The following is a 19518-nucleotide window of genomic DNA, read 5'->3' on the forward strand; positions in this document are numbered from 1 at the left end:
AGATGCAAGTGATAACACTTCCCTCAGAATACTTCTATGACATAACTCATGTAAAATTTTTGGATTAGTACGTGGCAAATAATATATACTATGTTACTGTGAAACGTGTAGGTGATGATAAAATATTTGGTTCATAAATGTTTTTAAATAAATGATTTATTTATTTAATATGAAGAGAGAGAGAGAGAATCTGTTGCTCCTTTTTCCAAATGCCTGCAATGGCCCCCAGAGTCTCCCACATGATGCACCTGAGATGCACATTAGTATGAGCCTGGAGTCAGGAGCCAGAAAGAGTAGTAAACAAAGATGCTCAATCTGGGTTCCAGGTATCTTAGTGACATGTTAACTACCAGGCTAAATGCCCACCCCTGCTTGGTGAATTCCTGAGAGGTCTACTTCAATCCGCTTTGGGCCAGACTATAAAATCATCAAGGAATTCTGTGGTAAGTTAGGCATTTTGGGAAGAATGACAATTTTTTTGATAAACTACAGTGTAAGTCTACTTGAAGAAATCAGGGGTTGGTTTTGTGTTGCAGTGGGTTAAATTGCCACTTGCAACACTAACATCCCATATGGGCAGCAGTTCAACGAATCCAGGCTGCTCTACTTCTGATCCAAATCCCTGCTAATATGACTGGGAAAGCCGTGGAAGATAGCCTGAGTGCTTAGGCCCCTACCACTCATGTGGGAGACCGTGATGAAGTTCCAGGCTTCTGACTTCAGCCTGGCCCAGCCCTGGCCCATGTAGCTATTTAGAAAGTTAACCATTTGACAGAATCTCTCTCTTTCTCTATCTTTCTCTCTAACTCTGCCTTTCAAATAAATAAATAAATTTATTAAAAAAGAAAGATTTGGCCTCATGGAATGTGTCCTCTCCTGGTTAGCTAGGAAGCTTGGGAATTCATACCTGTTTGGCTTCCTACACTGAGCAAATCACGTATCGCCTTAAGACTGTTTCTTTATTTGTAAAATCAAGATGTTGTGTTAGATGAACTCTGAGGCGCTTTTAAGCTCTGAAATGTCATTTTAATCAGCTGCTTATAAATCAGATCACATTTTGAGTACACTGGGAAAAACTTGCTACTTAGAAGAAAGCACCGTGACAACTGGAAAATGCTTCCTGATGGCAAAGCATCCCTATTGATCCTGTCTTGTAAGTGAGCTACTCAAAGTCAAGTGTATTCACAGCTTGCACATCCATATTGCTATTCCACAAATGCCTGAAACCGGAAGTAAGATGCTTTCCTACCAGTGGGGCTATCAGACTCAGAACTTTCTCTGGTTAGGAAGGAATACACCTGCAAGGTGCATTTTGCTGGAGATCCCTTTAGCAGTCCTCACTTTTACAGAAAATGGCCCAGATTCTAGCTCCCATTGCTCAGATGTTATCTGCTTCTCCCTCCTACTGGGCTGCATGCTGTTCTCCCCACCAACACACAATGGCTGGTAACAACAGTGCCTATTTCCCATCACCCAAGGGATCCTGAAGTTATTCATCAAATTAAATTCATTCCTTAGAGGGAAACCCATACATATGCACAAGGATTCATACTCTGAAGGTAAACAATCACTTTTGCTGTTCCAAAGAAATGAAAAGGGAGGAAATGTGATCATTTAGAGGACATGTTCTCCCAGACAATTAACACATAACAAAGATCTTAATGAAAGTGCAAGGTGGGGACAAAAAGAGGACCAGTACTCAGCAAGCCCCTATTCTAGCTCATTGCTCTACTTCTCAGCATTGTTTCATTTCCTCATTAGAAGATAAGCACTGGGGCTGGCATTACCATGCAGACTGTCAATCTATCTCCTGTGATGCCGCCCTCCCAGATGGGTGCCAGTTCAAGTCCCTTCTGCTCCACTTCCAGACCGGCTCCCTCCTAACATGCCTTGCAAAGCAGTGGAAGATGCCCCAAGTGGTTGGACCCCTACCACTCACACAAGAGACCCAGAAGTAGCTCTGGGCTCCTGGCTTTGGCCTGGTAGAGCCAAGGCCATGCAGCTATTTGAGGAGTAAGCCAGTAGATGGAAGATCCATCTCTCTCTGTCTTTCTCTCTCTGTTACTCTGCCTTTCAAATAAATAAAAATAAAGAAATCGTTTGAAGCAAATAAACATCACTGATTAACCTTCCTTATAAAAAGAAGCATTATATTCCTTGGTGTACATTTTTTAAAAGATTTATTTATTTATGGGGCCAGTACTGTGGTATAGCAGGTAAAGCCACCACTTGCAGTGTCGACATCCCATGTGGGCCCCAGTTTGAGACGAGCTGCTCCAATTTTGATCCAGCTCTCTGCTATGGCCTGAGAAAGCAGTACAAGATGGCCCAAGCCCTTGGGCCCCTGCATCTGCATGAGAAGACCTGGAGGTGGCTCCTGGCTCCTGGCTTCAGATCGGCACAGTTCCAGACGTGTGGCAATTGGGGAGTGAACCAGGGGATGGAAGGCCTCTCTCTCTCTCTCTTTCTCTCTCTCTCCCTCTCCTTCTCTCTGTCTGTAACTCTGACTTTCAAAGTAAATAAGTAGAGTTACAGACAGAGAGCGGGAGAGACAGAGAGAGAAGTCTTCCATCTGTTGGTTCACTCCCCAAATGGCCACAACACCAGAAGCTGGGCTGATCCAAAGCCAGGAACCAGGACCTTCTTCTGGGTCTCACACATGGGTACAAGGGCCCAAGGGCTTGGGCCATCTTCCACTGCTTTCCCAAGTCATAAGCAAAGAGCTGCATTGGAGCATCCAGGACACAAACTGAAACCCATTTGGTATGCTTAACCTATTGTGACATAGCGCGGGCCCCGTGTACATTTTTTTAAAAGTTCACTAAAGATCCCTTGACCAAAGTCCAAGTCACACATCAAATAAATACTGGAACAGAGAGAAGTGTCATTGTCACTGGAGGCTCCACTGTTTTTTTTTCTGGGTATCTTCATGACTTCCTTCTTATACTTTTAAAATATATTGTCCTCTTTATCTGTCACAATGTAACAAGCACCCATTTTAATATGCGAATCATCCTTTTATTCAGCAATAAGTTTATAAATTATGGACCTTTCATTCCATAAGAAGAGGTATTATTTTTGTTTGTTTAGAGAATTGCTTTGCATTTACCATAACCTTGTGCTTTGGGGGTTGTAGAAGATTCTGTCATGCAACTCCAAATTGATTGGTGTTTCCTATTGAAATCTAGACGAAATGTCAATAAAGATACATGACCCCTGAAAGTGGCTGGAGCTTATTCCACTGGATGCATTCTCCCACCCCCAGAAATCTCGGGAGGATTGTGTAACATTGGCAAATTTTATTTACATAATAATCCAGAAAACACATCCATTTCAGATCGTTTAAATTAAAAATTATTGGGTCAGCATTGTGGAAAAGCAGGAAAGGTGCCCCCTGACACCGGCATCCCATATGAGCACCAGTTTGTATCCTGGCTGCTCCACTTCTGATACAGCTCCCTGCTAATGGCTTGGGAAAAGCAGCAGAAGTTTTCCCAAGTGCCTGGACTCCCACCACCCATGTGGGGGATCTGAATAAAGCTTCTGGGTTCCTGGCTTCGGCCTGGTCTAGCCGTAGCTGTTGTGGCCATCTGGGGAGTGAACCAGCAGATGGAAGATCTCCCTTTGTTTCTCTGTGTCTGTTTCTCCTCTCTCTGTTTTTAACTCTGACTTTTAAATAAATAAATAAAATCTTTTTAAAAATCATGAAATGGATACTTTTTACTGAAAATCTACAGAGAATTATGCCGTAGGTAAGAAGTGAACCACATTTAAAAACATTATTTGTTTATTTTATTTGCAAGCCAGAATTACAGAGAGAGAGGGAGAGACAGAGAGAGATCTTCCATCCACTGGTTCACTCCCCCAAATGGCTGCAACAGCCAGAGCTGAACCAGGCTGAAGCCAGGAGCCAGGAGCTTCATCCAGGTCTCCCACGCAGGTGCACTTGGGCCATCTTCCCCTGCTTTCCCAGGTGATTAGCAGGAAGCTGGATTGATAGTGGAGTAGCTAGGACTTGAGCAAGTGCCAGTATGGGATATTGACAATGCATACAGTGGCTTAACATGCTGTGCCACAGTGCTGGTCCTGCCACATTTTAAAAGGAATTACATTTATGTGACTAAGTAAGGTTAGAGATAACTAGCAATTTTCAAATAACAAACAGCTGTAAGTCTTCTGTGATTCTTCTGTAGTTTCCCATCATCCCTCATTAGGCGCCAGTAAGAACTCAGCCAAGGCACCTATTAGGATGACTATTAGTAAAACAAAAACAGAACATAAAAAGTAACAAATCTTGGTGAAGGTGTCGAGAAACTGGAACACTTGTGTACTTTTACTGGGAAGGCAGAATAATGTAGCTGCTTTGGAAAACATTGCAGAGTTTCCTTAAAAAATTAACAACAAAACTGTCATATGCCCAGCAAGTCTACTGCTTGATACATACCCAAAATATTTGAAAGAAATCACTTGAAGGTATGTTTGTACACCCATGTTCACTGCAGCAGTGGCACTATCGTCAATGCTCAACAGGTGGAAGCAACCCAAGTATCTATCTGTGGATGAATGAATAAAGAAAATGGGGTGTATACATACAGTGGGGTATTGTTCAGCCTGAAAAAGAAGGGACATTCTGAGAAATGTTATATCATGGATGAGTCTTGTAGACATTATGATGAGGGGAATTAGCCAGTCACTCAAGGACAGATATGCATACTGAATGATACTTAGTGTAGGCACATGTACAGAGATGGAGAGGAATGGCAATGGCAGGACTGGATTAAGATTGGACTGACACTTTTGAAAAAGGCAAGATGACAAAGATTCTGGAGCTGAGCATTGATGACGGTTGAGAGTACTGAATGCCACTGAGCTGCAATTAAAGTAAAATTTTCTATTATGTGTATTTTATCACAGTTAAAAACAACAGTGGAAGCTGAGGAGAGCATGGTGGACTGTCTGTGTGAGTTCATTCTGCCTTGCCGAAACCACAATTTACCCATGTGAAAACATTGAGCCTTTGGCTTCTTTCTATACAAAATGTTCATCACAATGCCAGATTCACAGTTGTTTGAAAGGATCAAATAAATCCTTAGATGTGACAAAAAGCAAGTTCTTAGCTGGAACTCCTGGTGTGAGTCCACAGTCTTCCCTGCTTTGCTAGTTATCACAGCTGAGCTGGCCAAAGTCCCCCCTGACCCCCGTGTCAGTTCAGAGATGTTAATTGTATACAATTCCTTTATTGTTCAAAGATGGAGGAAACTAACAGTCCTGAATACTTACTCTGGGCAAATGTTGGAATAATGCTTTACATAAGCAATCTCTTGGCTGTAAAGCAAGTTATCCCATTCCTATTTTGCTTATTGGATAAGAAGCTGAGAAAGACTAACTTGACCAAAGTTATAGAATTTGTTGCATTCAAACGAGATTTAATAATAGAGCCAGCATATGAATCCAAGCCAGCCCTCTTCCATTGGAAGCAAGAAGGAGTAAAGAGAGAAGAATATTATCATGAACTTAGCACTTACAGCATATTAATAATTTCTGATGCACATTTCCCATACTCACCATTCTCGGGATCCAAGTAATGTAAAAGGTGATAATCTATGTGAAATTAGCTCTTGCCTGCATCATATCACGCATGACTGTGAAGTAATCCTGCACTGCCAGATTTCTTCCAGGTATTCCCATGGCTCTCCCAGAATATTTCTGGGGGTATTCAGATGATATTACATACATGCTCACAAACCAATGAGGTCAGTTATGAATTTATTATACATAATACTGCTGCTTCCCTGGAAGCCTTTGTCATCCCTGCTGTGCCTTTGCAGTTTGTCTGCCAGCTTCCATTTTATACTGCCAGCCATTGACCACCCTTTGAAGGTGCTGCCCTACCTGCATCACGCTGCCACTGGTTGGGAGTAACTCTACTCTGTTCATGAGATTTTACAACATCCTTAGGTGCATACATTTCTTTCAGTTTGGCGTTATCTTCTTTCTCAACCCAAGAGTCCTTATCTCCTTGAGCACAGCACTTCTATTGGGTGCAATCACCATTGCACTGGAACCTTCTGATACCCAAGACACCTGAGTGAAGCGAAAAATCCTCTCTTCCAAATAGGTATCCCTCATTAAGATGAGTACCAAAATGTGTTTGCCTATTTCTCAAAGTCTAGCAGGATTTTGGCAGAAGCACCCATTAAGAATGTATGCCTGGCCCTCAGCATGCTGATTTGCAGAACTGAATCTAGGGCACCGGCCCATGACAGATTTGAATGGCAAACACCAATCTGTGGACAAAATCATTCCTCTCCCACTGGCTTTGAAACTATTTCCAGCTCAACATAGTTCTTCCCCGGGAGTCCTACCTGTAAACAGACTCCTAAATATAGCACTTAACCACATCTCAGACTTCTCCAAACATATTCAAACCCTAGTGGTTTCTACTCAGCTTGAGAAATCTTCTACACATTTTCAGTCTCATTTATATCTCGCAGAAACCCTATGAGGTACACATTATTATCTCCTTTTTATAGATAAGGAAATTGAGTGGCTAAGTAACTTGCCATGAAACAGCTAAGCTATTAACATCAAACATTAAAACAGTTAGTTAGTGGCAGAGTCAAGATTAGAGCCAAGGCCTGGCTAACATCCAAGGCCCAGGCACTTTATCACCTGCCAAGCTCAGTGCATTCCTTAACAAACTGCCCTCTCCCTGCTCCTGTCTCTCCTGCCTCAGCATTAGTGTTTGTCAGTCTGTGGCTGCCCCACCTTCAATTACAGCTGTGTTAGAACCGCACTGCTTTCAGTCTTCATGGTCCATGTCTCGTGCTTACATGGTGTGAATGCCATGCAAAAGACTTTTAGGACCTGTGTAATTTTAAGTGGGAAAATAGTATTGTCCTTTCTGAGTGCTGACTACAAGACTCCCTTCCACAACATTGGTCTTACACCCATTTTTGAAGGGTGATTCCTGCCTTACTTAAAAAGTCTGTTTCAAGGAACTAAATGCCCACCGTGGACTGAGTTTATTCCAAAGCTGTTCAACTGATTTAGGACTTTGATGTTTAGTATTGATTTGTGTTATTGTGGTTTTGCGTTTTTCCCATCACAGAAGTGCTATGCAAGCTTCCTATCATAAAACTGTGCTTAGTGAACTCTTCTATTTAGAGGCACTTGTGTAACCCACTCAGTGAAGGCATGTGGGCTCAATACAGGAGGTCAAATTGTCTCCATTTGGCTTCCCCTGAATTCTCCCTCATAAGGACTCAATTAGCATAGACAAGAGAAATGAAACTGACCTTTAGGTTATCGTCTCAGCCTTTCCTGCCAATATGTGATTGTTCTCTTCTGTACAGCCCAGAATATTCCTGATACTAATTAGAAATGCATCAGGGGACCTTTGATAGCCTCCCCTAGGGGACCAGCTCAGTCCTTTCTGATGCTTTGACTGCTCTTGGCTCTTTGCAGTGCTCAGCTTGCATCTACCCTTGTCCTTCATCACTGTGTTCCCTAGCTCACATCTGTAAGTTGTGTTTTCAGTCACTTGATATATCTGAGATTAAATTTTTCTTTGTATGCATTTATGAAAATGACTATATATTCATTATAGGTCTTCAAGGGGTAAAAGTTTATGTTTATTCTGACAAGCATGAATTTTATTTCACATGCATGGTTTTACAATGATTTTTAGCCAGTCATATCTAAGTGTGTTATTAATAAATAATCTGTATTTTTATCTGTACATTCGCTTCATTTTCTAGAGTTTTTTTTTTTTTTCATCCACTTGTAATTGGGAGAGAGAAAGAGAATCTTCCATCTACTAGTTCACTCCCAAATGCTTGCAACAGCCAGGGCTGGGTCAGGCTAAAGCCAGGAACCTGGAACTCCATTTGGTTCTTCCATGTGGATGGTAGGGTCCCAAGGACTTGAACCATCATCTCCTTCCTCTGAGGCACATTAATAGTCAGCTGGATTGGAAGCAGAGTAGCCAGGACTCAAGTTAGCATTTCCATACAGGATGCAGGCATCCCAAACAGTGGCTGAACCTGCTCCAAAGCATCCACCCCTCACATTCTTAACTGTTGGTTTGAGTGGTACCTGACATTGACTTAGAATTTCACATAGAATAAAAGAACTATAGAACTATTAATATGGGAAAAGTTAAGTAGTCATTAATTTAGGGTCAGCCTGTTCCAAAGACTTTTAAAAAAAAGATTTATTTATTGATCTGAAAGGCAGAGTTACAGACAGAGAGAGAGGTCTTCCATCTGCTGGTTCACTCTCCAAATGACCCCAACAGTCAGTGCTGGGCCGATCCAGAGCCAGGAGCTTCTTCTGGGTCTCTGATGTGGATTCAGAGGCCCAAGCATTTGGACCATCTTCCTCTGCTTTCCCAGGCACATTAGCAGGGAGCTGGACTGGAAGTGGAGTAGCTGGGATTCGTCCTAGTGTCCATAGGGAGTGCCAGCACTGTAGACAGTGGTGTTACCCACTTTGCCACAGTGCCGGCCCCTGTTACAAACACTTGATAAAGAAACTGAGGCATCTAGATTTTAAGTGACTTCAAAACTCTGCTTAGCAAATATATTCTGAAAACTCACTGTTGTCACTGATTTTGACTCAATAAGAAATTTAAATATTTATGTATTTGAAAGAGAGAGAGAGAGAGAATATGCCTCCACCTGCTGATTTACTCCCAAAAAGCCTGCAAATACTGGGGCTGAGCTAGACCCAAGCTGGGGCAGGGAGTTCATTCCTGGTCTCCCATGTGTGTGATAGGGACACAATTACTTGTTCTGTCACTGCTACCTCCCAGGGTCTACATTAACAGGAAGTGCAGTCGGGAGTGAGAGCTCAGGCACTCCGACATGAGTTGCAGGTGTTACCTGCTAGGCCCAGGGCATGCTCCCAAAGCAATAACAATTGCTTTCTTATTAGTAGCTCTCTTGTGAGTGTTTTCTCAGGTACAAGACTCCTTCCATATTGTATATCCACCACCACTGTTAGTTAGCCTGTGACCTAATCTAGAGTTGTCTCCATTTGGCTGTTAGGGGAAAAGGTAGAGGGTTTGACGAGTAAACTGTTCTCAGTCAGGCCTAGAAACTGCCTGCATCATTCCCAACCGCATTCCATTTCCACAGCGGGCGTTTGCTTTTCCTCCGTAGCAGCGGTGGCACAGTCCCCCTTTGTTATGTTGCATAACCATTTCCGGATCCCCAGCTTGTGGCTCTTGTTCAGTGCCAAGAGGAGTATCCAGATAGATGTCTGTCCATCACAGATGCTTCTGTTCCCTTTCCTTCCAACTAAGAACCTGCTGGCCCCTAGAATCCTTTACTACCTTATGCATGAACATTGATTGAGAGTTGTAGTTACATGGCACATTTCTAAAGCCAACCCTTCTTAAAAATCAGTTTGCTTGGGGTGGACCCTGTGGCATAGTGAGTTAAGCCACCGGTTGGGACACTCTGTGTTTCACATCTGAATGCCTGGGATCATGTTCCACCTTTGCTTTTGCTTCAGATCCAGCTTCCTGGTAACGTGCAGTGTGGGAGGCAACAAATAATGGCCCAAGAGGTTGGGCACCTGCCACCCATGTAGGAGACCCAGGAGGATATCCTGGCTCTTGACTTTGACCTGGTCCTATCTTGGCTGTTCCAGGTACTAGGTGAGTGAACAATTGGATAGAAGATCTTATTCTCTCTCTCTCTCTCAGTTTCTACCTCTCTCTGTCTCTCTGCCTTTCAAATAAGTAAATAAATCTTTAAAAAATAACACTGGAAGAAACAAAAATAACCTACACTGAGAAAGTATTTCTCACCTACTCATCGTCAAGCATGCTTTTAAAAAAAAATCAGCTTTCTCTGCTGAACTGAGAAGGCAAGCTTTCTGTTCGCTACCTGGTAGTGTTAGGGAATCACTATTCAAAAAGGTGACACCGTGGCATTTGAGAGCAGCAGACAGGAAGGTCACTCTCACCCTCTCCTTCGGCCCTGATGACCTGAAGCACTTCATAGAATCCAGGAAGGATGTTCCAACCTTCCCTTGAAGTAAGTCTAAGATCCTCATGTGAGAGGTGCCTACCACATGCGTAGAACGAAGAGACATCCTCATCTCTGCGAAGACATGGGGACACAGGCAAGGATCTGAACAAACAGGGCTCACTGAATTCCCACTGGATCTATACCCCCTTTACCCCATCACATAGCTCCATAGGCACCCACTTCTCCATCAGCCCATGTAGAAGCACACAGGTTTCCAGGGTTCTTTGGGTCTTCATTCCCTTGTAAAAAGGTTCGTGTGTCACCTAAAACTTATATTAAATAAACTTGTGTACTTTTTGTTTTTTAGTTTCTCTGTTTTAGCAGTCTCCATGATGACCTTAGTCGTGGGAGAAAAAGGCAATCCTTTCCCTACATGCATAATCAGGTAAAGATGAGGAAGGAAGTTCACTCCTACATTATTTCACCTACTTGGTGATTTTTATCTTAAAAAAAAAATGTATATGAAGTGTTGCTCCTCTTAAAGAGATCCTCTGGTCTCTACCCTCCTGCTGCTCTTTTAGAACACTCAGAGTTTTATAGCATATCCTGCTATGCATGTCTCTTTTCACCCTGGTGTAGATTTCTAGTATTACATTACTAGAAAGCACAGAACTTGAATGGTACAGCAATGAAAGTGATGGTGTGTGCATGTGTGCAGTATGGCCCCAACAGCCCCAAGAAGCACTGTCTTGGAAATGGAGACAGATAAGAGGTGTGTCTTTGCTTTTTTTTGGTTGGAAAAGACCAGGCCCTCTGAGATAGAGGTTGTCATAAAAACACTTCCATACATTTTCTTACACCTAAGTTCCAGCCTATAGCTCTGTAATCTTTGAGCGGGTAGTTCTCCTGGTTTTCTTTAAGTATTCCTTACTATGGAGGTTTTTTTAAAACTGTTTTTTAAAACATTTTTCTGTGTGTTTTTCAGAATTTTCATTGAAGAGTAGACATTGAGATTATGAATCATGTGTCACCAACCATTACAATTTATATAATTGAGAACTAAATCACTGGTTGGCCTTTAAATTAGGAATGCTATTGAAATTGAAAGTGAACCAACATCATCTGCACTCATGTGACCATTACCCTGCTTGGTATGGGGAAGGATGTAGGATTTTTTTTTTTTTTTAATTTACTCAATAGATCCAGAAGGCTAGTCTAAATGTTTTATTGTTTGGAGTTAAAAATAATTTCAAATCAATAATGAATACCATGGTTAAAATTTTTCCTCATCAAGTGTTTGATTGAAACAGATAAAACCTGGCATTGTTAGTTTTTCTCATCGGAATGGACCATTTGTAGGCATCAGAATGCACTTAAGATTCCTACAGAGTCCTTTGAGAGTCATCAGCTGAATGAGTACATCTTGTTTCTAACTAGGTTTGGCTGGTGGTGGTAAATCACTGCTAATACCACATCTGTGGATTACACTAAAATCCGATGCTCTGAACCCTGTATGTCCCCAGCTGAGAGATGGCAACTTGATCCTCATTATTATTATGTCCTGTCTAGATTGTGCCATACTCATCAACTGGAAACAACTGTCCAATAACACTTGTGGATGATTCTAAGTTTATTACACAAATGACTGAACATGCAAATTAGTGCCTTCTACAGAAGAATCTATTGTCTATTCAATAATTGTCACAGAAACAGCTATTAATCATTATCTCCCTGATTTTCTGCTTATTTTCATCCCTCTCCTAAATGGGTACATGATAGAATTGCTCCAGAGTATAAGAGATTTTCTTTAAGGTGGCATGCCTGTTTCTAATCTCATCACATTTACATTTGAAAGGAAACATAATATCCCTTACTTCAAAGTTGTTGACAGGTATCTCATTGTAAAACACAACTGTACATAATCAAATACATGCAAATATGGGTATGTATTCACAATGTTAGTAACAAAGGAGTACATTATTGGAAAGTATGTCATTTCGAATTATATTTTTTTCATTATTTTTTGAGTGTATCAGTGGGAAAAGATCAATCAGTGCAGGTCCATAGAAATGCCAGGTGTTCAGTATTGAATATTGGAGATTACTTGAGTAGTTAGTTGCTGCAGTCAGGTAGATACATCTTATCATCTAGTTAGAAACAGACATGTGGACAGTCAGGGGAAGAATAATCCCTTTAAGCTCTTAGTTGGAATGGACCCCTGTAGCAAAGGTGGCATGCACAAGAGAAAAACAAACATACATTTATTAAATGTACATTTCATATATACATGAGAGACACTCAGGGAGTAAACAGTTCTCCTTGAGTTGCGTAGGAATTCCAGCTTATATAGTATCACAAAACAGAGAAAAGTAAATTTTTGGAGAAGGGACAAAGTAAAGGAAAATGTCCGAGTCTATAAGGGAGCAACTTGTGGGAAGGCAAATAATTGGCAGAAATGGGCTAGTTAGGTGAGCCTGTTCATGTACATTCCTCTCGAATCATCTCATGGCCAGTAAGTCTCAAGTTCTTACCTTTGCTCTCCCTGGTAGAAGGCGGCAGGCTATCTCTTGTCTAGGTAAATCTGTGTCCTGCTTTGTAGGCAGATAGAGGAAACACAGAGAGCTTTGCTCTGTCAGTTTCTTCCTATTATCTTCAGCTCAACAGTTCTTCATACTTTGGAAATGCATATTCTTGACCCCACACTATTAATCCAGCCATCAATCTTTTCATTCATTCGTGCATCCAGCTTATATTGAGCATTTTCTCTGGGTCAGTCATCATGTCAATGACTGGAATATAGCAATGAATAAGATCAGCATTATTGCTTTCCTCACAGAGCTGAGTGTCTAGCAGGAAGGTTGATAATATTGTGAATGGACTTGCAGGAACATTACAATGGAATTAGTCACAGAGAAGGGACTTGAAGTATGAGCAGAAGGCTGACTGTGCAACTGCTGGTGAGAATGCTCCAAGCAGGAGGACTTTGTAATAGAGACAAAAAGTTATTGCGAAAAACTTCCAGAAAACCAAATACGTAAAAATTCAGTCAAGGAGATGAGAATTGGTTAAAAGGAGAGGTTTCTTTAAAGACTTGGGGAGTTTTGTTTTTCTTTAGGCACCCATGAGCCCAAAGGAATAAAGCCCTAGTTCCACAGTGAGAACCAGTGGTTAATGAGGTCATTAGCATTTCAGACAGAGGAATAAAAGGTGTTAACACCCTTCCTCCTCCTTATCTCTCTCTTTCTATTTCTGTCTGGATAAATCCTCTTATCTTTTATGCTTTTTCCTCAGTTCTTCTTTCCTCATTTTTTTTTTCTTCTTCGTCATTACCTTTCTTAAGATTTTACTTTTCCTTTTTTTTCATTTATTCTCTTTTTTTCCTTTTCTCTTTTTATGCCCCCTCCGCAGAACAACTGTGCTTTTTTTTTTTTTTTTTGAGAATTTGTTTAATTTTATTTTCAAGGCAGAGAGACAGAGATATTCTAGCCATTGGTTCACTCCCCAAATGCCTGCAACAGCCAGGGCTGAGCCAGGCTGAAGCCAGGAGCCTGGAACTCAGTCTGAGTCTCCCTTGAGTCTCCCAACTTCTTGACTCATCATTTGCTGTCTCCTAGGGTGCAATCAGCAGGATGCTGGAAGCAGAAGTAGAACCAGACTGGAACAGAAGCACTCCTATGGGATGCAGGCAATCCAAAGGGCATCTTCCTTGTTTTTTTTTTGTTTGTTTGTTTGTTTTGTTTTAGATTTATTTATTTATTTGAAACGCAGAGTTACAGAGAAAGAGAGGGAGGGAGGAGGGAGGGAGGTGGGGGAGAGAGGGAGTGAGAAAGAGGGAGAGAGAGAGAGAGAAAATCTTCCACACGTTGGTTCACTCCCCAAATTTCCACAATGTTTGGAGCTGGGCCAATCCTAAGCCAGGAAGCAGGAGTTTCTTCCAGGTATCCCATGTGAGTGCAGGGGCCCAAACACTTAGGCCATCTTCCATTGCTTTCCCTGGCCATGGCAGAGAGCCTAATGGGAAGTGGAGCAGCCAAGTCTCGAACCAGTGCCTATGTGGGATGTGGCACTGTGGATGGCAACTTTACCTGCTATGCCACAGCTGCAGGCCCTCCAAATGGCATCTTAATCAGTATGCCAAATACTAGTCCCAGAACTAATACATTTATTGTATTACTGTGATCACATTGATTTCCATTTACTTCTTGTAATACACATGTGATTTATTTGTTTTAATCATATGTGATATCTTCATCTTCATAATTGTCTAACAAAAAAGAACAAAAATGGTTTTCTTTTTTTTTAACTTTTATTTAATGAATATAAATTTCCAAAGTACAGCTTATGAATTACAATGGCTTCCCCCCCAATAGCTTCCCTCCCACCCACAACCCTCCCCTTTCCTGCTCCCTCTCCCCTTCCATTCACATCAAGATTCATTTTCAATTCTCTTTATATACAGATCAGTTTAGTATATATTAAGTAAAGATTTCAACAGTTTGCCCCCACATAGCAACACAAAGTGAAAAAATACTGTTGAAGTACTAGTTATAGCATTAAATAACAGTGTACAGCACATTAAAGACAGAGATTCTACATGATATTTTTTTAAAAATTAATTAATTTTCTATGCAATTTCCAATTTAACACCAGGTTTCTTTTTTTTTTTTCATTTTCAATTCTCTTTATATACAAGATCGATTCAGTATATACTAAGTAAAGATTTCATCAGTTTGCACCCACACAGAGACACAAAGTGTAAAAATACTGTTTTAGTACTAGTTATAGCATCACTTCACATTAGACAACACATTAAGGACAGATCCCCATGAGACATAAGTACACGGTGACTCCTGTTGTTGATTTAACAATTTGACACTCTTGTTTATGGCGTCAGTAATCTCCCTAGGCAAAAATGGTTTTCATTCAAAAGTTCTCTTCTTAGGTTCTGATACTTCTCTCTCTTGATGTTTATGGACTTTGGGTGTTTGTTTTTGTCTTAAAAGTAACTAGAAAAAAAAAAGATTAATGACCTTTAACCATGTTTTATGACCATCCAAAGAAATATACTTCCATTATACCAAATCTTGCCTACTTGAAATGGACACTTATAAAAGATGCAAATATAAAGGAAAATGTCCTTTTCTTTGGCCCTTTATGCAGTAACTGCTGGTTACCATTATACTAATGAACCACAGAAGTTGACTAAGAATCTCTTTAATCAATAGCCTCAATTAAAAATTTTTCATAAGATTTATTTTATTTGTTAATTAAATTATTCTAATTAAAGTACTATTGCATGACCAATGGAGACAGTGTATAAATTGTAATGAGGAAAGTCAATATGCCCATAGAATCAACATTTTTTTTCTCCCTGCTCAAAATTTTAACTCAACTCCCATGATGTCACCTATTCTGCAGTCCTCCACTCTACCAACTGAGCTCTCGAAGGCCCCGCTAATGCTATCACCTATTCTATTCCATAACAGCAATGCTGACTGAGATTAATATTATATCTCAACTACAATACTATACCTTATTTGTGGTTTTCATTTTTAAATAAAGAAATGCCTCCCTCCATATTTCCAGTTCTTCCATGTTTTAGAATCATTTTATCACATCCTTTAAATTTTAATTATTTCCCACATAAATAATAATAGCAAATGTTTAAAATTTATCCCACATTCTGTTTATTTTCCCTATATAATGGGACAAAATAATATGAAGAAAAACCTTATTTCTTCAACATCTCATATGTGGAAGGCACTGTCTTGGGTGTGGGAGAGAAAAATAATGTTTTTTCTTCAAACATCATAAGAGCTGCAGTTGACACCAGTGTAACAAAAGACAATTTAACAAGATAAAACAATAATTGTTACTTTAGCCAAGTTTTATGTGACATGGAAACTTTAGAAATGAAGACTCAATAACCCAGGGAAAACTACATTTTCATACTAAGTCTGATAAAAGGAGTGGCTAGTTGGAGGGAAGTGTGAATGGACAAGAAGGTTCTGATGCACTGGGAATAACCGTGGTGGGGGTGCCAGCTGGGCAAGGTCTCTCTGTGTAGCATCCCTTTCACCCACATCTCAGAGCATAGGTAGGACCCTCTGGAACAGGGGTCTATGTCCTACTTTCAGGGCAAGCAGGACAGAGAGTCTCGGTTTTATGCCTTTCTTTGCAGAGAAAAGTTTCCGTGTTTTTGTTTGTTTGTTTTTTAAGTTTCCTTGAAGGAGAGTAGTTTGGGGTTCAATTACTCATCCAGGGGCAGGGACAGGAAGGATAAGGAGAAAGGAGAGGTGTCTAGGAAGACCTTGCTTCTGCAGCCCTTCCATTCTGCTTAAATCACTCAGCCTCCCAACACACCATACTTTGAATATCATTTTCTGAGTACTGACAAAAGTATTACAAATAATAAACTAAAGCATAAAACAGAGGACTGGTGTTGTGGCACCAGCAGGTAAAGCGCCCACTTGCTACAAAGGCACAAAGGCACAAAGGCATCTCATATCAGAGTGCTTGTTCAAGTCCTGGCTGTTCCACTCCCAATCCAGCTCCCTGCACTGATCTGCCTGGGAAAGCAGCAGATGATGGCTTAAGTGTTTGGGCTCCTGTCACCCGCATGGGAGACCTGGCTTGAGTTCTTGGCTTGTAGCTTCAACCTGGCTGTTGTAGTCATTTGGAGAGTGGATGGACGATCTCTACCTGCTCCCTCCACCTTTCAAATAGAAAAGATAAATCTTTAAAAAATCATAAAACCCTTTTTGATTGTAAGTTTTTTGTGGGAAAATACAGACTGTACATGTAACAACAATATCACAAAAAAGTAACTCAAAATGGTAGAGATTAGTAGGCCCCCAGAAACCCACTGACCAGTCTGGATTCAATCTAGAAAAACAATTACCTGTCTGGTGCTAAACAAATTTTAAAACTGTATTAAAGTGAGATGTGTTGTGTTGCTTTTTTTGTTTTGTTTCTATTTTTCATAAAGGTCATCCTTCCAAATTTAAAAGAATATCTTCATTTTGCTGTTGTGGTAGCTTTTATGAAAACTTTATATTTCAGCACAGTTTTTGATTTACAGAAATCTTATAAAAATGATTCAAAGAATTCACATATGCTGCATTCAATTTTCCCTATTATTCACTTACATCAGTGTCACATCTGTCATAACTAATGAGCCTATGTTGACATATAGTCTTATTAGCCAAAATCCATATTTTATTCAGATTTCTTTACTTTTTGCCTGTTATCTTCTCTCTGTTCCAGCATCCCGTCCAGGATGCCAGGTTACATTTAATTACTATGTCTCCATAGACTGTGAAAGCTTCTCTGATTTTCCTTATTTTTGATGATTGACAGTTTTCAGGCATGCTGGCCAGGCATCAAGTAGAATGACTCTCAATCTGGGGTGGTCCAACGTTTTCCCATAGTTAGTGTGGGTTATAGATTTGGGGGAGGGAAACCATAGAAGTAACGTGTTCTTGTGACATCCCATCAAAAGGCTCCTAACATGACCTGTCACTGTTGATGTTAAGCTTGGTCAAAGTGAGTGGTGATGTGTGTTGGGTTTCGCCACTTTTAAGTTATTACCCCGCCTCCACCCCTTTTCCATTCTGTAGTTTTTGGAAGTGAAAGGGTAGGGAGTGTTCCATCTCCTTTTTGAGAGAGCAGGAGCTACATAAATGACATGAAATGCTTCTCTACAGATTTGTCTGTTTTCCTTCATTGATTTCTTTATTCAGTGAGTCATTTATATCAGTATAGACTTGTGGATATTTATTTTAGACCTTGGGCTATATTCTTATACTTTCATTTATTTTAAAGCTCGAATTCTTCTAGTTGGAAGCATATTGTTAAAAATTACTGTTAAGGTTTATTTATTTGAAAGGTGGAGTGACGGGTTGGAATGGAGACAGAGAAAGAGAGAGAGAGAGAGAGCGAGAGCGTGAGCTTCCATCTGCAAGTTCAGTCTCCAAATGTCCTCAATGGCTGGGGCTGGGCCAAGCTGAAATCAGGAGCCTGGAACTCCATTCTGGTCTCCCACATGGATGGTAGGGACCCAAGCACTTTAACCATCTACTCCTTTTTTCCCAGGCACAATAGCAGGAAGCTGGATTGAAAATGGAGAAGTAGGAACTGAAACTGAACTGGCACCTCCAGTATTGGATACATAAAAGGCCATGGCTTAACCCTCTCCACCACAATGCCTGCCCCTTTAAATAGACTTATAGTGAGAATTGATTTTTATTTTGTGGAAATTTTAAAAAATTGTTTGCTTAATATTCTTACTGCCCCCATCCCCAAAATACAGCAACTCTGTCCTGTTACTTGAATTGGATGAGAAGGACCCAGTGTGGATGCAATTTTCATTCAAGGAGATTAAAGCATTAGAAGCCGTCAGTATAGACGGCAAGTGTTTCTAGAAAGAGGATGAGATAATTTCTTGCTAAGAAGTCAGGGAGATGATATAGAGAAAGTGAGATTTAAACATGGTCTTGAATACTTTTTAAAGATAGCACTTAATACATTTACGAAAAATGATTATTTGAATGGTGACTATTCCCTGCATACACAGCAGTTATTCACCTTCATCACCTTGCCTAACACTGTATTTAAATTTAATTTAATGCCTTCCCATAATCAACACGTCTCATAACACTTCATTGTAAATCACATTTATCACTTTCCACTTGTGGTACAGACCATAATTCTATTGCAGAATTAAGTCAAATTGGGCCAGAATGCTTTCTAGGTTAGAAAACTAGAGTGACTGCCAATTGCTTGATGATGCACTCTGGTACTTCCCCAGTGTCAAGATTTGACTGTATATTAAACAAGCCAAGCATTCCATTAAGGAGCTCTTAATCAGTTAGGACTCCTTCCTTATCATTTGCAATTCTACCTGTCTAAAAAACAAAAATCTTGCAGTTAAATTGACACAATGCATATGTGAGATCAAGCTTTACTTACTCCTCAAATATCACTAAAATGACAGTGTAAATGGGAAAATATATCAACCTATGTAAAAATAATGAGACAAGGATCAGAAGACTGGTGAGGCCAGTAATTTCAGAATGAGGAAAGTGGACAGAGAAATGTATGTAACTGATGGAAGCAGTGAAACCAAGATGGTAATACAATGAAAGCCTGCAATGAAAATGTCAGTTGGGAACTAGTAAGCCCCCTTGCACCTGTCAGCTTCCTGCAGAATCATGGAAAGTCATGGGAACTGGAGACACTGAAAGTGGGGGAAACTTAGAGCTCAAAAATAGGGAATGGTTGAAAGTCTGAAAATAGATCAGGTGATACTAGCCCTCTTTCTGCACCACACATAGTGAACCAGTCACCCCTTTTCTTTCTCAGTTTAGCTAATTATTGGGTGGTTATTCTCCAGAGAAATCTCAGTTGGGAAAGCCTGTGGGCCTGGCAACAGCAGGGCAATAAACCAGGTAAGAGGATTAAGGAAACAGGTACAGCTCACCCCAGCTTGCAGAATGCCTATAGCCAGACTCAAAAAGCATACAGAACGCAGGCGATA

General features: G+C 40.6%; 1 protein-coding gene across 1 annotated transcript in view; it reads left to right on the forward strand.

Annotated features, from left to right (window-relative positions):
- Positions 1–19518, forward strand: part of MAGI2 (membrane associated guanylate kinase, WW and PDZ domain containing 2) — a 1616214-nt gene that overhangs the window by 973464 nt on the left and 623232 nt on the right. The window lies entirely within an intron of this gene.

Source organism: Lepus europaeus, chromosome 1 (assembly GCF_033115175.1).
Source record: "Lepus europaeus isolate LE1 chromosome 1, mLepTim1.pri, whole genome shotgun sequence".
In the NCBI taxonomy this organism is placed as follows: domain Eukaryota; kingdom Metazoa; phylum Chordata; class Mammalia; order Lagomorpha; family Leporidae; genus Lepus; species Lepus europaeus.